The sequence below is a fragment of the Orycteropus afer genome, unplaced genomic scaffold, assembly GCF_000298275.1.
Source record: "Orycteropus afer afer isolate SDZICR_OR568_19922 unplaced genomic scaffold, OryAfe1.0 scaffold00134, whole genome shotgun sequence".
Lineage (NCBI taxonomy): Eukaryota > Metazoa > Chordata > Mammalia > Tubulidentata > Orycteropodidae > Orycteropus > Orycteropus afer.
The window spans coordinates 8,475,565-8,482,431 of record NW_006921721.1 but is presented as its reverse complement, the minus strand read 5'-3'; positions in this window follow the sequence as shown (position 1 = coordinate 8,482,431).

The window sequence follows — 6,867 nt, the reverse complement described above, 5'->3', positions numbered from 1 at the left end:
CTTCTCAGCCTCAGCAGCCAGCAGCTGTCTGAGTGAAGAAACACCTCTAGCTCCAGTGGACTGGGAGCAGGAGGCAGAGCTGGACCCCAAGGTTGAGGGGCCTTCACCCAGCCCCTAGAACCTGACACTTTTAATCTGGACTTAAGCCTCCAAATTGCGAGAGAATAAACTCCTGTTTGTTAAGGCCATCCTATTTGTAGTATGGGAGCTCTGGTAGCATAAAGCCTAATGCACTTGACTGCTAACCAGAAGGCTGGTGGTTTAAACCCACCAGCCACTGCTCGGAAGGAAGACTGGGCAATCTACTTCCGTAGTGATACTGCTACGGCAATCCAAGGAGGGGTCTCTTTGAGTCGGGTTTGACTCGATGGCACATAACAACAACAACAACAACATTTGTGGTATATTTCTGTCAGAGCAGCACTACTAGGTAACCAGAACATTTGTTGTGTGCCATGACATTGATCCTGAATCATAGAGACTGAATAGAACAGAATAGAATTACCCCATAGATTTCTTAGGCTGTAATCTTTATGGCAAGGCACTCTGGTCATGCAATGCCTGATGCATTTGACTGTTAACTAGAAGGTTCATGGTTCAAACCCACCAGCTGCTCTGCAGAAGGATAATGGGGCAATCTACTTCTGTAAAGATGTACTGCCTTGGGAACCCAATGGGAGTCACCCTGAGTCAAATTGAATCAATGGCAGTAGGTTTTTTGGGGGTGGGTATCTTTATGGGAGCATCTCTCCAAGTCTTTTCTGCAGAGCTGCTGTGGATTTAAATCGCCTATCTTTGTTTAGCAGCTGAGCATTGACCTATTGAACCACCAGAGCTCCTTAGGTAGGCAGCGGTGGTTCAATGGTAGAATTTGCCTTCCATTCTTGGCCAATGTACTTCATGCTCAGCCACCAACCATCTGTCAGTGGAGGCTTGTGTTGTTACCATGATGCTGAACAGGTTTCAGCAGATCTTTCAGACTTAGACAGAGTTGTGCAAAAGCAATAATGGATACACTGAAGAGTGAATTCAAAGAAAATGTTGAGAAGACTTCTGGCCACAGCATAAAAATTGTGAAAGTGAAAAATGAATAAGGTAGTTGATTGCTAACCAGAAGATTGGAGGTTCAAATCCACCAGCCACTCCTAGGAAGGAAGATTGGGCAATCTACTCACATAGAGATGCCACCTTGGAAACCCAAGGAGGGGTGGCTAATAGTCGAATCAACTCAATGGCACTGTTTTGTTTTGTTTTGTTTTGTTTTTAGTATCTTAACTGAAGCTTGAAATGCTACATTTCCAAGGTGAAGATGTATGGGCACATGTTATGACAGATTGAAAATGATCTTGCTCTATGGAAAAAAATTTCTGTCCAGCTCATAGATTGACAATGCCAATAAATTGAAGTATTGTTCATAAAAATAAAGGCCTGGCAATCTACTTCTGAAAATCAGCTATTGAAAACTCTATGGATCAGGTAGGTCTACAACTGATCACAGGGATGGCACAGGACTGAGCAGAATTTTGCTTCACTGTACATAGGGTCACCTTTAGTTAGGGACTGACACATTAGATTGTTATTTTGCTAACAATATAATATACCATTTTGTTGATAATATTACATATTTAGTTATGTGGCTAAAGCACTTGACTGCTAACCAGAAGGCTGGCGGTTCAAACCCACCAGTCACTCCTCGGAAGGAAGGTTGGGCGATCCTACTTCCGTATGATACTGCCTTGGAAACCCAAGGAGGGGTCGCTATGAGTCGGGGCCGACTCGACGGCACATAACAACAACAACAACGGTCATCAAATTATTATGTTGTATTGTTAGTAAAATGACCCTGCTCACTCTCTCTGTCTTTCTCATGAGAGGCAGGCGAGCACTTTTATATCATCTGTTCATCCATTCATATATCTATGTATTGAATTGCCTACTCTGTGCCAAACTTCAGATTAGTAACTATGTCTTGAAAAGAAGGACATTATTTTACACCAGTATTCTCTGTTTCATGATAACTTTCATGATTGCTAACACTATTACAGACATTTTGCAGACAAGGAAATGTTAACAACCAAGAGTTTCAATGACTTGTCTAGGTCACAAAACAAGCCAGTGGCTACAGAATGATTAGAAGACAGAGAATTTTAAATGCATTGCCTCTAACTAGATAATAGCTAAGGTTTAATTTCTTTGATATGGTTTTTAAAAATAATCTTCTTCTAAGAGACATAGGACATAGCTCAAGCAAGTATAAAATTCACCATTCTTGCCCTTTCCTAGGACCATACCCTTGAGATATGAAGCTAAAAATATTTAATGCTAATTATTCATTTGACCATTTTTCATCATTATCATATGATGTCCTTCATATAAAAAAGGCATTTTGTCTTCTTTAATATGCCCTTCCAAATGAGAACTAGGGTTATGACACTGCAGCAGCCTAGCTTTCTTGATAAATGTCAGCCATCTGGGACTGTCACCTTGTCATCTAGAATAAAGTGCTCATGAAGTTGGATTCAAGAACATCACATTCCAGAGAATGGAGCTGCACAAATCCACACTAATATGAGACAAAAGAGAAATATAAATCAAAAGTTGATAACTTTAAGAGGAACCAAATAATTGGAACACTAAAAGCATAGGAAGTGTTCAGGTCAAATATGTTGTGCATAGAGCTATGCTGATGGGTATGTAAGAGTGGAAAGGGTTTGAGTAAAATGGTAAATATTGCAAATAATCTGAGATCACCACCAATTCTAGCCTGATACAGTCATTGGAGAAAGAATTCAAATCCCCTCAGCCTTGATAAGCATTACCTTGCTTGTTTCAGGCTTCTAAGATTCTAGTCATCTATATTAGGTCAATGGCAGTAATGTCAGCTGGTCTGTTTGCTGGGCAGTATGGCAATTGTATTTGTCTTGATTTATACACCCTTTCTGCAAGAGGGGAAGCTCTGGTGGCCTAGTGCCTAAGGCATTTGACTGCTAACCAGAGGGCTGGTGGTTCAAACCTACCAGCCACTCTTCAGAAGGAAGGTTGGGCAATCTACTTCTGTAGAGATACTGCCTTGCAAACCCAAGGAGGGGTTGCTGCGAGTTGAAGTCAACTTGATGACAGGTAGTTTGGTGGTTTGCAAGAGGTATGAATAGACATTCTGTTTCCTATCACAAACAACTGTAAATTAGGTGAAAACCACATTCTTCTTTTTACGGGCATCCTTTTATTTCAGCTTCTCTTTGCTCATTGTTCTGGTTTCCCAAACTTTTGAATCAACCATTTGAGGCATAAATGAGTAAGTAAATGAGTAAGACTTCAGTATTGACCAATGGTTGCTGTGCAAAGACATTGAGGCCCCATTGCAAATGTGCTCTCCCCTTGAGTAGACTCTCCCATGAGCAGACATTAAGTAGTCATTAGAAATTTTCTCCAATAATATATGAGTTTGAAAATTACTTTAGAAAGAACTCAAGATAGCCTACTCTTTATTTTTGAAATATAGAATTTACTCTCAATAATAAGGACTCTCAATAACTAAATTGCTATGTATGGCTTTTGATGGACTGATAAAGTGGTTGCAATAGGGCTCAAGCATAGCAGGGACTGTGAGGATGATGCTGGACTAGGCAGTGTTTCGTTCTGTTGTACATGGGGTCAGGATGAGTTGGAGCTGACTTGATGGTACATAACAACGATGAGTGGGTTTTAGGGAGTCCATAAGCCCTGAAATATATATATATATATATATTTTCCATCTTTCTTACTGTTGTAAAAATATGTATGTAACACTACTTTTGCCAACTCAATACATTTATGTGTAAAATTCAGTGACACCAATTACATGAATCACATGCAACCATCAGCCCTTGAAATGTTAAGCATAACTTCCTCTCTGTATTTTTCTGAGAAGAAAAATACGTCTTATAACAGATTCTAACAGCCACTCCTTGGAAAGAAGCTTAGGCAATCGACTTCTGTAGAGATAATGCCTTGGAAACCCAAGGAGGCGTCACTTGAATCTTTCTTTTTTTCTTTTTTTCTGGTGACTGTGGGCTTTTCTTTGCTACTCTTTTTCTAATTGTTAGAGATGTTGAGTTAAGGTGTTGATTTTGGCTTTTTTTTTTTTTTCTCCTATGGTCAAAGAGCAAATTGGAGGTTCTGGTAAAATTAAAGCAAAGAGTTTATTGCAGGAATAAGTTGATCCAGAATTGGACACCATTTTGTGATTCACCTAAGTATTGCAGTGAAAGGAATTTTTCACAGAGGAAAAACACAGAAAATCCAAGAATTTGCAAGAAAAAAAATTCTGATTGGTTTACATTTACAAAAATAGTACTTTAACAGACATAAGACAACAGCAATATCCCTTAAACATTATTTTAGTAAATTATTGTGAAGTTTGAGTTATTTAACAGTTCAATCTATGGATATTTTGAGGGGCAGCTTGAGTGAACATTCTTCCTGGGACCATGCTGTCAGAGGCAGTGGGAGAAGGAGAACTTGCAGGCTTCCTGAGATGTGCTGGCTAGCAGACTTTTGAGTCAGCTCATAATAAGCAGTAAGCAGAAAAAAAAATGGAGTCTGGCCTGCATCTTTGGGAAAAACTTCTCCCTAGGCCATGTACATAGTTCTTTCTAACTCCTTCACAATCCCCACTTCTGATCAAGAATTTCTATAAAAATCCACTGATCCCTATTTTACAAGTGTCTTCTGCATGGACTTACCAGCTTTGCACCTTGCTATGTATGCAAGCTTTTCTTCAGGGTAAGCAGGTCTCATGCTACCTGCTAAGGAGTAATTTGTCTTCTGCAAGGACTTTTTCATTAGTTGTAGATGATGATGAGTTTAGTAGAGGACTGCTTATTCTAAATAAGCCTTTAAGACCCTAGACACACCCCATGAAAAGATGCTGGGCACCATTTGTTCATTGGTGGCTGCTTACTTTGTACTCTTTTCCTTCTTTTCTTTTTTTAAGTTTGCCAGTGATTTGTTGATTTCACTAATCTTTTCAAAGAACCAACTTCTAGTCTTGTTAATTTTTTTCTAGTTTCTGTTTCATTTATTTCTGCTTGAATCTTTTCCTTTTTTCTGGTGACTGTAGGCTTTTTTTTTTTCTTTTTTGCTGCTCTTTTTTCTAATTGTTGGAGATGTTGGGTTAAGGTTTTGATTTTGGCTTTTATTATTATTATTATTTGATGTGTGCATCTATTGCTATAAATTGCCCTATGATCACTTCTTTTGCTTTGTCCCAAATATTTTCGTATGTTGTGTTTTCACTCTCCTTTGATGCAGGAATTTTTTTATTTCATTTTTTATTTCTTCCATTGTCCAGTCATTTTTAAAGAGGGTGTTATTCAGTTTCAGTGTGTTTGCTCTTTTTCCATGGATCTTCCTAGTGTTGATTTTAACTTTATAGCATTGTGATGTGAGAAGATGCTTTGCAGTATGTTAATCTTTTTTTAAATTTGTTGAGGCTTGCTTTGTGGCCTAGCATATGGACTATAATGTAGAATGTCCTATGTGCGCTGGAAAATATGCATATTTTGCTGTTGTTGGGTAGAATGCTCTGTGGATGTCTGTAAGGTTAAGTTGGTTGATTGTATCCTTTAGTTCTTCTGCATCTTTGTTGAGTATCTTTCCAGTTATTCTATCTTTTATTGAAAATATTGTATTAGAGTCTCCTACTATTACTGTGGAGTCATCTATTTTTTTCAATTCTATTAAAGTCTCCTTTATGTATTTTGGGGGTCTTTCATTGGGTGCATAGATATTTATTATGTTTATGTCCTCTTGTTCAATTGATACTTTAATCATTATACAATGTGCTTCCTTGTCTCTTATAGTCATTTTTGTCTTAAAATCTATTTTATCAGAAATTAATATTGTCACTCCTGGTCTCTTTTGGTTGCCATTTGCTTGGTATATCTTTTTCCAAACTTTGATTTTAGTCTATTTTTGTCTTTGTGACTACAGTGAGTCTCTTGTAGACAGCATATTGATGCTGTCATGTTTTCTTATCCAGTCTGCAACTCTCCATCTCTTGAGTGGTACATTTAATCCATTGACATTCAGTGTAATTTTTGACAAGTATCAATTTATTGATGTCATTTTGTTACTTGTTTTTTCATGGTGTTGCTTATTTCTTTGTTCCACATAATTTTTTGAGCTGAGCTAATTTTGTCTATTAGTCATGATATCATTCCCTTCACTGCTATATTTTAGTATTTGTTAAGGATTTAGCAAATACTAAAATATTTGGGGAATAGCAAGAAGTCAGACACAGGGTTCTAGGTGAGGAGAGAGAACCCAGGCCACACCCCACAAGCAGCAAGGTGGGAAAGCAGGGAGAGGACAGAAAAGGCAAAGGGGACCAGAACAGATTGAGGAGTCAGCCACAGGAATCCAGGTAAGGGTGACTGGAGAGGTTTCCAACAGCTAAGGGAGACAAACTTGTCTGTCAGTTTGTCCTACTGTGGTGACGTGTTGCTGTGACTCTTGAGGCTGTGTCACTGGCATTTCAAACCCAGTGGGGTGCACATTGTGCACAGGTATCAGCCCAGCTTACAGACTGAGATAGACTAGAAAGAAGGAAGAGGCCATCTACTTCTCAAAGAATTGGCTAGGGAAAACCTTATGAATAGCAGAGAAGCACTGTCTGACACATTACTGCACAAATTTACAAATAGTCCAGAAACATTCTCCAATACAGAGGAGAAAGATGAGTCACTTAGCTTAGAAAACTCTCAAAGTAGGACTGGGAAAGAGCTGCATTATCAGAGTAAAATCAGCCTTACTCATATGGATAAGGTAAAGCTTTTGAGACCTCCATTTGCTGATGTGGCACCACTGAAATTGAGGAGAAACAGC